Raw genomic sequence first — 16842 nt, forward strand, 5'->3', positions numbered from 1 at the left:
TATTTTACTTTGCTATACTGCAGACAATACCTATCTATACAAAGTGGTGACAAGATGGACAATACAGGTTAAAATAAGTATTCTATAAACGGCACAGTGTGTGCAACATCTACGTAAGTATTTTCTTTGTCCTTTTTGTCCTGCTCTGTCCCTTATGGCAGAGCTTAGTGTGGTGGTGCCGGGCAGGGTTGCTCTTTCCACTTGGATCTCCTCCGCTCGGTTTCTTGTTCTCGGCATTAGATAGGACCCTTGTCATGGCGCTGTTGACAGCCTTGGCCAGCTGACGTGTCATTGCTGGGCTCAGGATGGACTCGATCCCGGTTGGGGCTCTCCATGCTGCTTTTGTTCTGGATGCATGAGCTCAGTCTTGAGTGAACGAGTTTATCATATCCTCTGTTATGGCTGATGCAATTAGGGTTTTTTGGTCTTATTAGCACTGTATGATGAAAGGATGTGGCAGAGCATGCCCATTTCTTAAGCCATTATTCATTTCTGGGTATTGAATAGTCCATGACTCACTCATGTGTCGCTCTGTGACACCATTCTTTACTTGCAAGGCTGCTCTGTTGAACATCTGCTGATTTTGATTTGCCCCCTTGAAACTGCTTTGGCACGAGGTCATCCAGGATGAGCATATCAATCAGCAGCTTGTTCGGATACGGGATAAGTTTTCTTGTTGTGGGTGATGTTGTGCAGTGCTCTCCAAACTCAACCTCTAGACTACGGCAGAGATGTTTCCTGGTTGAATCATTATTTTGTGCCATCACCATCGCATACCTGATCTCCCAGTGTGGTTAGCCCTTGTTATCAACGTGAGATTAGCTAGCAGAGTGTTTTGATTAATGCAAGCAACTCCTGCAGGGTAACATTTTCTGTTTCAGGATGCTGAGAGTCTAAACCTTCAGGCTTGTCCACTTTGATACAGTTTTTCTTCTTTTCATTTTTAGTGTACAAAACATAACTCATAATGAGTTTACGTAGCTCAAACTACCCTATTCCTAAAGGGGAAGATCCTGTTATCTGTCTGTTGCATAATAACCAATATTATAACCATCACTTCAAAAATCCTCTGTGTTTAGGAATGCTTGTGCTATTTCAGAAGAGATGTTCTGCCTCTCATGCTGCTCACCCACCTGGGGCTTGTTTCTGTTATGCTTAGGAGTTCCTCTCTTGTCACAGTCTTCACTGCTTTGCACTCCAGATGCAGTAGGTTCAAGATTTTTTTTTTATAATCAGAAATGTTAGACTATTTTTATTGAACCTGCATAAATACATTCAGTATTTCCTACATTCCAGTTTTCTGTCTTAAGTCTATATTGTCAGATCTGGAGTGCGAATACAATTAGGTATCAGGACAGTTCTCTGAAGAATAGTCTACAAATTTCTGTCCTTCCTGAAGTGTCTCGAAGTTTGTCAGTTGGCTCCTCCAATATTGTTTTTTTTAATTATACATGTCCTCACTCTTTGCAGGCAGGGAGTTCACTGGTTCCTCCCTAAGTGCTTTGGCACCACAGATGTCACACTTGTGCTTCAAATCTACAGTGAGCTAAAAAATATATCCTTGAGAGCGCTAAGAGTTGTGAACACTAAATAAGAGCAGCAATAGCAGAGATATAGGAAACAGACGTTGTGGCTCCCAGTTTTAAATTCAGTGACCATTCTGGTAAAATACCTTAGACTTATTAGATACAAAAAGATAGAATCATAGAATCTTCATGGTTGGAAAGGACCTTTGAGATCGAGTCCAGCCAAACAACCTACAATCTCTGCCACTAGAGCATGCCCTGAAGTGCCACATCTGGATGTTTCTTAAACACCTCTAGGGATGGTGACTCAACCTGCCTGACCACTCGTTCAGTAAAGTAATTCTTCCTCATATCTAATCTAAACCTCCCCTGCCGCAGCTTCAGACCATTTCCTCTGGTCCTGTCATTACTCACCTGGGAGAAGAAACTAGCACCCCCCTCTCTACACCCTCCTTTCAGGTAGTTGTAGAGGGCAATGAGGTCTCCCCTGAGCCTCCTCTTCTCCAAGCTAAACATGCCCAGCTCCCTCAGCCTCTCCTCATACGACCTGGTCTCCAGACCCCTCACCAGCCTGGTAGCTCTCCTCTGGACACGCTCCAGCGCCTCAATGTCCCTCTTGTACAGCGGGGCCCAGAACTGAACACAGCACTCGAGGTGAGGCCTCACTAGCGCCGAGTACAGAGGCACCATCACTTCCCTACTCCTGCTGGCCACACTATTCCTGATACAAGCCAGAATGCTGTTGGCCTTCTTGGCCACCTGGGCACACTGCTGGCTCACGTTAACCTGGCGGGCCACCAGCACCCCCAGGTCCTTTTCTGCTGGGCAGCTTTCCAGCCACTCTGCCCCAAGCCTGTAGCGTTGCTTGGGGTTGTTGTGACCAAAATGCAGGACCCGGCACGTGGCCTTATTAAACCTCATACAGTTGGCCTTGGCCCATCGATCCAGCCTGTCCAGGTCCCGCTGTAGAGCCTTCCTACCCTCAAGCAGATCAACTCTCCCACCTAGTTTGGTGTCGTCTGCAGACTTACTGAGGGTGCACTCAATCCCCTCATCCAGATCATTGATAAAGATATTAAACAAAACCGGCCCCAAAACTGAGCCCTGAGGGGCACCACTGGTGACCGGCTGCCAAGAGGATTTCACCCCATTGATCACAACTCTCTGGGCACGGCCATCCAGCCAGTTTTTAACCCAGCGAAGAGTATACTTGTCTATGCCATGATTCGCCAGCTTCTCCAGGAGAATTCTGTGGGGGACGGTGTCAAAGGCCTTACCAAAGTCCAGACAGACAATGTCCACAGCCTTCCCCGCATCCAGAAGGTGGGTCACATGGTCATAGAAAGAGATCAGCTTGATTAAGCAGGACCTCCCTTTCCTAAACCCATGCTGGCTGGCCCTGATCCCTTGGCTGCCCTGCGTTTGCTGTGAGAGCTCACTCAAGATGATCCTCTCCATGATCTTTCCTGGTACCGAGGTCAGGCAGACAGGCCTGTAGTTTCCCGGATCCTCCTTCCGACCCTTCTTGTAGATGGGCGTTACATTAGCCACCCTGCAGTCATCTGGTACCTCCCCTGTTGACCAAGATTGTTGATAAATGATGGAGAGAGATGCTACATAACCACACAAACCTGTCAGACTTGAATGTGGATGATGGTGGTTACCATGCTGGCTCACGAGCTGTAGAAACTTGAAATAGGTTGTGAGACTGTTGTCTTGAATTTGGTAAAAACATACTATTTGTGAGTGGCAAAATTATCTGAATGAAATGTCAGTGAAATCTACTCATCTTCCTAGGAATATGCTCCATTTCCAGAAAAAGGAAATGAGACCCTTTTTTGTAAAGTTTGGAAACAGCTTCTTTTTAGCGGTCCCTGTATAAATCCAGACCCCCTGCGTCAATGTGTGTGCATCTCTACATGATCCTCTCCCAATGTGCAGGGAAGCACGTGAGATGTGTGCTGCAAAGAGCAAGAAGGACCGGATGGGTGGTAGGTGGTAAGACATGTGTGGTCCATGTTGATGGCTGTGCTGGAACATCCGTCTCACACAACTTTTGCTTTTATTCCACAAGGTCACTACTTTACACCCCTTAAAGCAGCCACAAGTATGTGTCCTCTGTCATTAAGGTCAGGCTAGTGTAATGTTGGATGAACCTCTACTTTGAAGGTAGAAGGAGAAGGAAACTTTTCTTACAAGGTAATATAATGGTACAGCACCCAGGTTTGATAAGTTACAAATAGCTTTTGGGATGCTGGGTTGTGGTCAGTATTTCGGTGAATATAAGTTATGTGGTTCAGTGATTTTAAGAATGGTTATTGCCACTATGCTTGGGTGTGAAAATATACCTTCTGTCGCACACAATACCTTTATGAAGTATATAAACAGAGTTTTTCATCTGCTTTCCATTTACTGTTACATTTTGTTGTCTTTGCCATGGGCATTTAAAACTGAGATGTTCTAAAGAGCCCTGCATGAAATTTTAAAGAGACTGGACCTTTCATCTGCGCAACAGCAGGACACCAGATAGATGAACAAGAAAGAAAGAGAAATTGTTTTTGAAGCAAGAGAAAAAAAAATAACAGTAGAAGCAATTATTTTATCAAAGGTTTATTTTCTTTCTTGTTTTTTAAAGACCTTTCCTCAGCTGAAGTTGGCTACCTTCTTATATATGTTTGATTTGTGGTTTTCACAAGGTCCAAATGAAAAATGTCAGCTGGAAGATGTGTATTGTTAATGAGCAATCACAATGGCACCAGTGATTTCAGTGAATTTTGGTGCTCAGAGAATTGCAAAACTCCAGTCTTCAATCCTCAAAACAGGCACACATTTCTCTTTCATATCTCAGCCTGTTGACTATGGACAGACCTTTTCAAAAAGTAAGGATGGAGTTACGTCTTTGTTTGTCATGTTCTTGCTTGTAGTGAAATAAATTGTGTTCCTTATGATAAGGAGCTAGATTATGATCCATCAGTCCCCTCTTTCAGGCCATTAAGCAGTAATCTCCACTTGCGTTGCTTTGGCTTGTATTGGTGACCTGACTGTGAGAAGATCAATATTGCATTGCTGGTTCCAGGTCCTTTCAACTCACTGCCGGTTTTGATTAGTTGTCCTTCTGAATTATCTGAACTATCTACTGAGCCCATTGCTTCTTACCCTGCTGGGAGATGCTCCCCCTGTGGTGATGGAAGCTCCTGCTGGAGCTCCAGATGGAGCAGGGTGGCACTGACTTGCTCCAGACATGCAGGTGAAATAGCTCCAGTTTTAATTGTGATGTGTTCAGGTGGGAAAGAAAATAAAATTCCTCTCCTTGTACATTTATTGTATGACAAGCTGGGAACAAACTGCAAATATTGCTGGGTTCTCCCAGAACTGACTTGGAGCAGAAGAAGGATTTAAGGAGAGAGCGAAGCTACCAGCTGTGACAGCACAGAGTTGCAGGGAGGAAAGTAATATACAGGGCTGGGAGCAAGGGCTTGGCTGTTCTTCACTTGGATGCTAATGCTAAAAACATTATTCTGGAGGAGCTAGTTGTCCAGAACATGCAGGACTTAAGATACACTGTTGGATGGATTATTTAAGGATGAGGAAAACTTGGAGAAATGTAAAATATGAATAAACATATCTCGTATTCCTCAATTTCAAATATATATACCTTGTATTAATTGAATAGGGCAAATGGGCAGAGAAGCGTCTTTATACTGCCAATAAATATTGAGGCTGGGATCTTGTTTGAATTAAGATGATGTCTGCTGGGTGAGAGAGATCTACAGAGATATATAAGGCCAAAGCTTCCAGCAGTCCATACTGTCTTTACTGAAAAGTATATTTATATCTTCCAGACTAGTAATTAATCACTCAGTAGGATTTTTTTGGAACGTGCATTCACAGAAGATCTTTTTGTACTGCCAGGAACCACAAAGCATGGGCACAATTAAAACACTGATTTAATTTATTACGTAGAGGCATGGAATGGGAATGTTTTAAGCGATGTTGACAGGCCAGGATTTCAGAACCACCTATTTTTTTTTAAATAGAAAACAAATGCTGCTCCTTACAAAAATTAAATTACATTAATAGCAGCTTTCTAATACATTACTGAGAAAGAAAATAAAGTTTTGGCATTAATTAAGATGTGAAGAAATAGTATAATTTTTAAAGAGAATACATTTCAAAGTTGTCTATTTATAAAAATAAAAGATACTGTCTTTGTTGAAATGCACTTTAAAAGCATGTGGCTCTTCTGAAAAATTAAAAATAATCACTGAGAAGTTCTCGTATTCTGATAGTTTCCTCTTTAGTTAATCTTGGGATTCTCCTCCACTCTGGTGCCTTCACATGCTATTGATACCACTGATGGGGACTTGCAGAAACAAGACTTGGACCATGATCAGTCCATGGGCAGACAGGGTGGTGGGACACTGCCTGCGGCCTTCTGTGCTCTGTAGGTACATACCCATGGTCTGCCCTTTGGGGCAAAAAAGCATCTGTTTGACCATAGGTTCATAAGATATCATCTGTGTGTACGTCTACAGCTGCCCACTTTCATGGGGTCCCCGCACTGTTTTACTGTGCATGTTTGAAGGAGAGGGTCCGCAGCGTTGGAGAACTTGGAAGGAGTGGAGGGCTGTTTCTTTCTATTTCAGCACAAGGAAGTGCCTGTGTGGGTTTGCATGTGCTTCTGCACACCAACAGCTCGTGAGGACTCTTCACAGCTTCACAGTTAAGAAAAACATGCAAGAGTTCAGGGTCTGATCTGGTCACCCTGGCCTGTCTTGTGCAAATGCAGAAAAGCATACAGCATCCAAAGTGAAACTTCTGTCTTGCTCCTGTTGTTTGTATGTTATTTAAATGAAGTCATTCTTCTTTATTAAAAAAAAAAAATAAATTAGTAAAGTCTGATGCAGCAAAACATGTACATCCCAGCAGCAAAGGATACTTTTTCTGCAGTAGAAGTTCCTGAGATCCACCAATTTCCTTCTCATGGTTATGACTTTTATTTTTGTTTCTTCCTCTGCTTCAAATGTGAAACATAAAGGTCTCATCAAGGAGTAGGGTTATGCAGGAGATAAGTTAATTACAGCTTAATTTGCTTGGATTCAACTGGGGCAACTCAAATATTTTAAATGTAGAATATAACTTTTAATGTTTTTGTGGTCTTGATGGTTTTAATGTTCTGGAAAATTACATTGTACTGAAACATCAGATGAGTTGAGGTCACAGCTTGGGGCAGGGCTGCACAGTGAGTGATCACCAGACTTGTGTCACCACCATCTATCATAAAAAAAGCCTATTTGCTATCTGGCCCTTTGGTAAACTACCATAGTATAATCTGAACACCATTTATTGAGAAGGTGGACAGCCCTGGATAAGAATAATTCTTTTCTTTTAAGAGTTCTTGATTGTATTTCCCCTTACTCATGGATACCTGCACGTGATCTCACCAGTAGATGTCATCTCACACTTTTTTCTGCATCTGGGGTCCATCGTGCATTGTCATGCCCCTTGGTCATGGAGTGGTGGCCTGGTCTGCTGCACATTGCAGGGGGTAGATGCCAGCAATGCTCAGTGTGTGGTGATATGTAGGATGGTGACATGGCATGGGAATGGTGAGAAATGCCGTGTTTTTCTTCTGGAGATGCTTGTAGATGTATGATGAGGTGTAAGGCCAGGTGTGCCTGTCTGCTCTCCATGAAATGCCTCTCAGGGCAAGACAGGAGTTGGATCGTCTCTGCGAATTCATGGTATTTCTGTGTTGTGCAAAGAGTAGCAGCACTTAAATGTGTAAAGGATGCCTAGCTTTCCCAGTCTGCAATGTTTTCTGTTTTTCTAAGAGATATTGCTCTTCTGCCTGCATATGCAAAGAGAAGATGAGACAAATTCTAGAGAAGCTATTACTCAACTTTTCATTTGACATTGTGCACATATCCTCCTTTCCAGTTTGAGAAATACCATTCATTTTGAAAGCTATTATCATGTGTCATCTTAGTGATCTGTGAATTAATAGGAATGTGCTTCGATTTACAGTCATTTGCATGACCTTAATAAAGTTTAAAATAATTGTCTGATCATTGCTTTGAGACATTGACACATGTGTGTGTTGTGGAGACTGTTTTCTCTTTGACTGAGTAGTTTGTCACTTTTAGCATGACTTAGAGAAATCTGCTGGTGCGGTCCTTTCATGAGGGCCTGGAGAATGCTATGTAGGATTAGGGGTTGTATGATCTCTCTTTGCCTCTGGAATATTGTCCATTTCTTTGGCTAACACTTGGAGAAGGGCGCTGAAATGGATGCGGTGAAAATCCATGAGGGTGATTGAATAAGTGGAAAATTTATCTTATGGTGACAGATCAAAAAGAAAAAAAATCAAGCCTCTTATGTTATCAAAAAGGCACTTAAGAGGTGACTTGAATATGGTCAGTAAGTGCCCACGCAGGCAAAAGAAATTTGAGACTAGAGAGTTCTTAAAACTAGCTGAAAAAAAATATAATGACACTTAGTGAATTGAATTAAAGGTAGACAAAAATTTCACTAGAAATAGTGTACGTGTTAATCAAGCAAGCTGATTAATCACTGGAACAGCTTAATGGCCATTATGGTGGATATTTTAAAATCAAGATTCGATGACTTTCCAAAAGCTGCAGTTCAAGTGCAACTATTGATCTTTAAACTGGAAGTAATACAGAAAATTCCGGTGACCTATATTATGCAAAGTGTCAGATCAAATCATAATGCTATCTCAAGTTCTATGAATTAACAAGGCACTTTTGTTTCTGAATAAACATGACCTCTAATAATTTCCTGTTTCTTGAATAATTCTGCAGTCTTACCATCCAGTAGTTTTTGATATGACATTTTATTCCATCACCATGAATTGTCTGAATGTGGAATTTCTTCAGTGATGATCCAAAGTATAGAAAATAAATGATAATGCAATAAGCTGTTAGAAAAATATATTAAAAAAAATAATCCTTGATGTTTCTGCCTTTTTGCCTATCCATCTCTTAAATCTCCTGTGCTTTCTGTGATTGTGGAACCCCGGGTCAAATGCAGTGTTATGCAAGGCTGGAGTGACAATCCCAGCTTTAATTTTGTTGCCTTTCATGAATGTCACAACATTAGCATTGTCTGTTTTATTATTTGGTATTTACCATGTCTAAATCTCTACATCGTATTAGTTTAATGATGGAGAGCAATGATGGGATAAACCGCAAGGAACTGAAAGAAGTGACAAAGGAGATAAAGGGTTCTTCATTTTAATAAATTGCATACTAACACGTACTGTTAAAAATACTCCTCTTGCTGAAATACGATCCAATACAGAGTGAGTACAATGAATTATGGTCACAAAGATGTAACACCAAAGAGAGACTGGACTGTCATTCTCAATCAGAGGCATACCTTTTGGAAATGACTTTGAAGGTTATCTTGGAATAGCTTTCCAAATTGACTTTACATTTCAAGTGCAGAGGAATTGATGGATGGATGGAGAGGTAGTCAAGGAAATTAAATGTGGGTGACCATCTGCATGAGCAGAGATTTTTATACAGGGTAACACCTGACCTATTTATTTTTATCATAAAGTGATTACATATTGTGCCCAGAGTTCTGTAACAATAATAAACACCGTAGAGCTTTGTCTCTTCCACGCAAGATCTCCATCAGGCTGGTCCTGTAAACAAGATTCACCTGCTGAGAAATTACTACATTCGATACATTTTCAGAGATGCTCAGAAAGCAGGATGCAGATCTCCATCGGGGTGGTGATTGCTAATCAACCTAATTTCTGTTGTTCATGAGGAGAAATGAGTTATGTCTTTTAATCTTCAGCATCCTTACTTTCCACAAGAAGATCTCACCAAAATACCTTTGCTTTAAGACACACTTCCATTTGTGATCTACAAGGCACTAACCATCTTAGCCAACAAGCTGATGGGACCATTCATTTTGGGTGAAATGGGAGATCTCTGTTTCCACGGATGACTGATGTTAATGGGATCAGCAAAGGGGTTGCCATCTCATCTCTCTTCGTGGTTCTCGGAATTGTCAGATGTTTAAGGGCTTGGGTTATCCTGTCTATGGTGCTGGTTGTAATCCAGCTGTGCAAGTCTTAAGGGCAGAGGAGAAACGATGGGGAAGTGGTAGAAGACCCTGTAGTGAGGGGGCTTTGTGCACAGCTGCTGTGGTGGGGCAGTCATCACTGCATGTCTGTGGACTTGCTGCAGCACACTCTCACCTTCTCACCACACTGCCCTCTTCTCACACATACAGATGTCATGATAATATGTTTCTCCATTAAATATGAAAACTAACAGACTCCTAATTTTCTTTAATGCATATAGAAAAATTGCAGTAGCATTTATTGTACACGTTGGTATTTTCTCTTACTCGAAGACAATTTATTCTGATACTCTCTTTACTTTGCTTGCTTGTATTTTTTTTCTCTCCTCTTGTTTTTATTTATTTCCTCTCCTTTTTCAGATTTTCCCATTTACTTTCCAGTTCCTTTCCTATTGTATGTTACTGTATTTTTAAGCCCACAAACAAACCCATGTAGCTGAAGTTATGCTTTTTGTGAGAGAGGATCTAACTATTCTTATTTTGTTCAGATTTTTTCTTTTCATGTTCTGGTTTTTTTTTTCTTTTTTTTCTTCTGCCCAAATGATGACCCGGGTTCTGCTCCTTCACAGCCTGCTGATGTGCCTTCTGTGTTTAACCTCTACAGGTTCTCATGCATTAACACACTTATTTAAATAGTTGCATTAAAGCCTAATGCAGAATGTGTGTTTGCGTATGTTAAACGCAATATTAACTTGTTCTCTCTAGTGCTGAATGCACCTTTTTCTCCCTGACCCTTTGTCTCCCCCTTTCAAGCCCACTTCCAGCATTGCTTCTCAGCTCTTCATTTCAGCCCCAGCCTGGTCCTCGCTGGTGCTGAGGTGAGACCAGGCTCATTGAAGTAAACAGGAGAAGCTCGTGGTGATTTCAGCTGCCCAAAGATTTCACACTGGAAATGCTGGAGTTCGTAGAGCAGAAAATAACTAAAGGCTGTGATAGCACTGCCTTTCCGGCGACATCATGGCCAAATCTGATAGGAAGGAATGAATGGATGAAGTAATGACACTTAATTTACAGATAATAGAATGTGATAAAAATAATAGAGAGTAAAAATTTTTTTAAAACTATAAAAACAATTGAGTTTTCAGAGCAAATCTGTCTGCAATGTAAGGCTATTTAAAATAACATGTATAGAGATCTTTACATTGGAATTTGAAGGATTCTTTCATTTATGAACTGACCAGATAAATTTAAAAAAAATGTATGAGAAACCACAAACAGATTTTTAAACCTGTTCCAGGACAAGTAAAATTTCGGTATGATTTACAGGATTCCTGGGGGGAATACTTCACAGTGCAAGTCTCTGTTTCTTCTGGGACTTTAAGAGGCATTTGTTACATGCATTTCCGTATTTTAAGAAGCAGGTATTATTCCATGTACTGGTACCAAATGGTTTTGTCCCGAAATGGGAAGAGTTTTATTGCGCTGTTGATGTCAGGGTCAGGAGGCCAGGAGACACCTGTTTGTTTAGCTCTCGGTAAGAACTCTGTCCGTTGACATCTTTTTAGATTTATTCACACACTGGAAATTGCAGATGACAGTTTCTCTGACTTTCTTTTGAGATTCATGGTTTGCAAAGTTTTTTTTTCTTAATGAGCTGTTAATTCATAACAGTATTCACTCGTGATGTAAAATAGAAGTCTGCTGCTTTCCAAGCTGGTTTGCATTGTGCCGTAGTTTGCAATTTTTAAAAGAAAAGGATTTATTTCCTCCTGAGACTTCTTTTTTTATGTCTCAAAATTTTCTAAGAAGAATTTTTTTTAACTTGTTTGTGGTTAACATTGGCACAAATCTGTGCAACATCTAAGTAATTGCGTGTGCATTCTTGCATTTTCATAAACGTATTATCTTAGATATAAGCCCCCACATCTGCATTCTGACAAAGCCTACAATGGCGTTCACCATATCGGTCCAGGTACAGCACAGCTTCCTTCTGCTCCCATCTTGATTTGCTCTAAAAACTCCTGGACACCCCGATGCATAAACTCACAGATGCAGGAAGCTTGTATTTAAACTGTCTTTTGGCATGAAATCATGCAACTGTCTAAAAATTTTATTATCATCTTGTCAATACTGTTATGCATTCACATTCTTGCATGATTCAAACGGGAGAGGGAAGGGATGGTGGGAGTTGTAGGCACTCTTGCAAGCTTTCTGATACACGTGCAGGTTCAAGACAGCAGGAGGATGATTACAGTAATTTTTCATTGCTTGGCAAGTTGAGAGTGCACAAAAAGCAAGGCTGTCCCTCTCTTGTTGATTTAATGAAAGCTTTGGGTACAATATGATGGGCTTTGGAGGATTATAGAAACTGAAGGAAGTTCAGTGGAAGGATGTTGCTACTGCCCTCGCAAGAGCTCCTCAATGCGAGAGAGGCACGGCAGAGTTCAAACTGACAGTGTGTTATCCAGAGTGCCGAGGATAAATCTGAGCGCTGGCCCTTTCATTGTTGATTTGTATGAGCTTCAGACATTTAAATGATTTTAGACAAAACTGACTTGTGATTTTAAAGCAATCTCAATGGTTTGCTTTTACACTGCTGGTAATTCAACATCTTCAACCTGCGCACAAGCAGGATTATGCATGGAGTGAAGAGACTGTACAAGAGCTGAAGTGCACAGGTACCTGTGGCTGCGCGTAGTTCTGGGTAGGTGTTTGGGGCCTGGCAGACTCATGTGTTGTCCTTGCAGCCAGTGTCAATAGTAGAAACTCAGTTTTCAAAAGCAGGATGGGAGAAAGCACAAACACGTTTGGAAAGCTGGCAGGCGGGTAGCAGAAGCGGGCGGTCCACGCTGGGCGGAGGTGGAGGCAGTCCCAGCATGCTGCTCGGGAGACGTTCAGTAAAACGGGGAGAAGTTGTGAAGAGCCGTGAAAGTGAAGAGAAGGAGCTTGTGTCTGAGGAGGGGAGAAGAGGTGGCTAATGGAGGGCTGCGGAGATGTGTGATATGCTCCAGGTGATGGATGGGGAAATTATCTTTGCAGTAGCACTCCAGACAGGCTGTGAACAGAGCAAGAATGCATTTGTCAAGGACGGAGAAGAGGATGCTGCAGTAATTGAGAAATGTCTCTCTTGTTAAGACTAGGAATTTAAGACAGCACTCCCCTTGAAATTCACTCTGGCTGTGTGGGATGCCTCCTACTTTGAAAGTACTCAGGTTTTGTCCCATAAAAATATATGAGACTTAATTATAAACGTCAGTATATGTCCCTTACCTTTTGTTTGCTTCTAAGACCTCCCTCTGCTGTATCCAGACTGGGACGTTGTGGTCTTCTGGAGACTCACATGGCAATTTTTGGTTTTGTGTATTGTGTTACCATAGGAGTGGACGAATACTATTTGCTGCTGCAAATATTCAAATATTCGACATCTGGCGAAGTCTGGCAAAATATGTTGGAAGAATGAGCACTCCCAATCAGTCTTGGTAGTCAGGTACAGTGAAGAGCTATCATGCCTAATCTTTCAGTTTTTTCTGCTCAAACATTTTATTCCATTTTACTTCTAAGATATACTGAACATATAAATAATTTCACTGAGTAGGTTCTTCAGTAGTGTAGAAATAAAATCAAAATGAGAAATTATCACTGAAAGAAAGCACCAATTTGGTAACTGTACGCAGAGCTAAGTTGTAGCTGAGAAGAGAGGGTGTGGGATGAATGCTTGGTGATGGAGGCTTGGAGATCGTATTCTTATTGCTCTCACCAGTGGCTAAAAAAGAAACGGTCGATCACATCAGCAGGGAATGTCAGGATGCTGCAATCAACACACGTGCAGCAGGTGCCCGAGCCAGCCTCTGTTGCCAGCTCGGTTTTTCCAGCAGCTGGAAAATAAGTAACAGTGAAGCTGCGGCTGTACCTGCAGGGTACCGCTCCCATCGCCGCAGGAGGGCACCCGCATCCCCCGGGGTACACAAAAACTGGGGAGGGGGGCGTGTGTGTTCAGACATCAAAGATGAATATGAATACGAAAGAAGCCAGAGATAAAAAGGACCATAAGGCTGAAACAGTCCACAGAGATATTACATGTTTATAGCAGGGTCTGTGGGAATAATGGGTGTTTATAAATGAGTTCAAGGGGATAATGTGTATTGAAATATGAGTCCGGAGGGAGAGTACGTATTCAAAAACTATCTACTGTATATAGCATAATAATCCCAGTATTTCATAAACTCGTAGGAAAGTATTAAATAAAAATAAATTACAAATGTCTGTGGCTTGATTGCAAATCATTTCAGAGAAGGGGGAAAAAAATCCTTTGCGAAATGTGGAAACCATCTTGTGCTAAACAGCACTAGAAAAAAATTATAATTGTAAAAAGTAAATGTCAGCTATAGTTATTACAGTGGCCATGTTGTTTCCAATAACAATTTGGCATTTTATTTAGTCTGTAACAATCTACAATTTAAATTTAAAATAAAGATTTTTCTTTTATTTCCCTCTGAAGTTGTGTGCCAAGCACAGCAGAGCAGAATGTAACATCTGTTGATGATTAAAACAAGCTTTCCTATGGGCCCTGAATACAAAGTAAACATGGATTTTATCCATAGTCAACAGCATTTACAAATGTAAAGGGAGGAAGCTACTGAGTTTTTGAAGAATGAGCTGTGAGAGAGGAAATATAAGTATGGGGACGGCAGATGGCGATAATTAGTTCCATATCGTGAAAGGCTTCTATTAAAAAATAAAGAGGACAGAGTCCTGTATTATGCTGCTGTTTTATTAAAGCGCCCTTTATTTGCCATTATTCCCCCCCTAGTTGAGCAGTACCTTTACTCGCTGGCCCGGTCTGAAATGGGTGAGTGCAGCTGGTGTCCGGGGATGCTGGTGGCTGGCAGTGAGCATGGCCACTCAAAATAAGATATTTTCCTAGCTTTTCCGCATGTAGCACTGTAAATGCTTTGCTGGCAGAAGGCAAAATCTGGTAGGAATTTATTATGTGGACCTATAGGCTAGTAATCTTGCATTTTATTCTGTTTTAATTCAGATTTAGGGGCCGGGGTATCAAAGGTTAAAGGCTACTTGTACCTCGCTGATGCCCCTTGTCTCCTACTTTTGCCCTATTTAATCATGCATTCTGTGATTCCCACCTCAGTGTTCAGCTGTCCTCGCTAAGAGCTACTTCGTTTTATCTCTTATAAAGGCAAAATGCTTTTTTGCTCTTTTAGTCTGTATGTTTCTTGTATGGTCTGTCTGCATTTGTTACATTACTCGGTTTCACCGTATAGAAGAGCTAATTTTTACTACTGGAATAGTTTAATTTTGCACGGCTTCACTTAGCCTGTTTGCCTTGTTTTGTCTTGCTTTGATTTTTTTTTTCCAGTTATGCTTAATGCAGAGTACCTTAATTGAAGTGTCAAAATGAAATTCCAGTTTGCTCAGATTTACCTGCTTCCTGGGGAGAGGACAAACCTCCTCCAGCTCTGAGGGCGTGCGCCAGCTCCAAGCTTGCACAAGAGTTTTTTGACTCTTCTTTCAAACCTGGGCTGTTTTCAGTTTGCAAGAAAAGACACTTTTTTCCCCTTCCACCACCCCCCCACCCCCGAAAGTATTTTCGTAGCGTTCTAGTTAATATGTTATTTTGGAATTTATTTCAGTTTTTAATTGCAATTTCTTCTTTCCTCACTTCCATCCTCCTTCAATTTTTTTTCCAACTGGAAGCTGTTATAACCGAGCTCTCAGCACAGGCACCCGTGGAAGTGCCTTTGTAGCCCTGCACAAACACAGAGTGTTAATCTGGCGCTTGCTCTCTCTCTCTCCCCCCCCCCCCCTTCCGTCATTTTATAATTACCCGAGGTGGTAACAGCTCTTAAGAGCCTCGTCTGTCACCCTGGAACCAAATGCTTTTCATTGAAAATTAAGGAGAGGCTTCAAAAGTTTTAGTTCTTTCAGCAATGAAACATAACAGTCCTCCAGTAGAAAGAGTATTTTGATGATGGATCCCATTACACCGAGTAATGTAGGATGTAAGTATGCTTTTGTGGTTAAGAGGAAACATAAAGACTGGAGGCTTGCGCTTGCTTCCACAGACGTGCGAGCTGGCTGTGAGCGCTGCCTCGCCTGGAGAAGGCACTGTGCGAACTGCAGGGGCTTTGTCTAGGTGTGCGGAGCCCGTGTGTGCCCCGCACGATCCCCACCCCGCAGCAAAGGCGTTAGGAGAGCAGAGCCACTGGCCCTGCTATTCTGCCAGGTGTTAATGAAACTATCTCCTTAAGCGGTATATCTGGACTGCTGTTAACCTTTGCAGCGACAGCGAGAAGGTGCTGAGCAAGGAGGTGGGTGGTTATTACTGGATTGAAAAGGAGGCAATTTGTCGTGATGATATAAAAAACACGCATTAAATTTAAATTTAAAATGCAAAAAGAAAAACTGCATGGAATTCAAAATGACTTTTAAATTGCTGAAAGAATGTACAGGAAGAGTTTTAGGCAAAATAAAACTAGATCAAACCAAAATAAGCGTCCAGATCTGCTGAGACATATGTTTTGGGCAGAGTTTCCCTAAACTCATAGTATTAGCAAAGTCTTCAGGTAACAGATATTATACTTAAATGTCCAACTTCAAAGAGAAATGACTGCAGAAGCAGCCTTGCTTTTATTTTTAATTAAAAATTTGAAAGCATTACCTGAGTGGACCCCAAAAGTTAAAAAGCAGAAGGCAAATAAAATGTTATGTCTTTTAATGTCTTTGAAGTTGAATCTTACAATTGCTGGATCCTGTTATCTTCTGGGTTTTGTGCACGTTTGCGGGTGGGTGTTCTGCATCAGGCTGGCAGTGAAGGGTATGGGTGAAGTGGTGGAGATTACAGAGGTGTCCATAGAGTGAAGGACTTGTCAGGGATGTGCTGGAGCTGGAGGAGGTTCCAGGTTCCCACCTCATCCGTGGGGCTGATACCAGATCTTTCAGGAACCGGATCCCAGCCCTTCCCCTTTAAGGGACCCAAGTAAAATGAGTGCCCAGTGCCCTCTTGCACTTCTGCAATTAGTCATTAATCGTGCTCCGTGACTGTGTTTGTGGTAGCACCATACTGTACTTGGCCAGTTTGCAGCAGTGTTTTGTAGTTAACTTCATAGAAAATCCACCCCACGCTGCTTCCTACATCATACCACATCACATTTCCCTAAAGCTGTCCATATATGAGACTTAAATAATTTGCAAATAGACCACGGATGTTTGAGTGGATGCAACAAAAATCCCATGGTTT

General features: G+C 41.6%; 1 protein-coding gene across 8 annotated transcripts in view; it reads left to right on the forward strand.

The window, feature by feature from the left end:
- The window catches only part of ZFHX3 (zinc finger homeobox 3), a 685441-nt gene that overhangs the window by 28878 nt on the left and 639721 nt on the right, over window positions 1-16842 (forward strand). For 5 of the 8 annotated variants that reach the window (XM_054198573.1, XM_054198571.1, XM_054198569.1 and 2 more), the window contains exon 2: window positions 12965-13074. The exons of 2 other annotated variants lie outside the window; for them this stretch is intronic. The gene's annotated coding sequence lies outside the window, so the exon portion shown is untranslated. Of the gene's footprint in view, window positions 1-12964; window positions 13075-14397; window positions 14437-16842 lie in introns of all 8 variants that reach the window. One more of the 8 variants, XM_054198572.1, reaches the window with a different exon arrangement.

This window comes from Rissa tridactyla, chromosome 4, assembly GCF_028500815.1.
Source record: "Rissa tridactyla isolate bRisTri1 chromosome 4, bRisTri1.patW.cur.20221130, whole genome shotgun sequence".
NCBI classification, from domain to species: domain Eukaryota; kingdom Metazoa; phylum Chordata; class Aves; order Charadriiformes; family Laridae; genus Rissa; species Rissa tridactyla.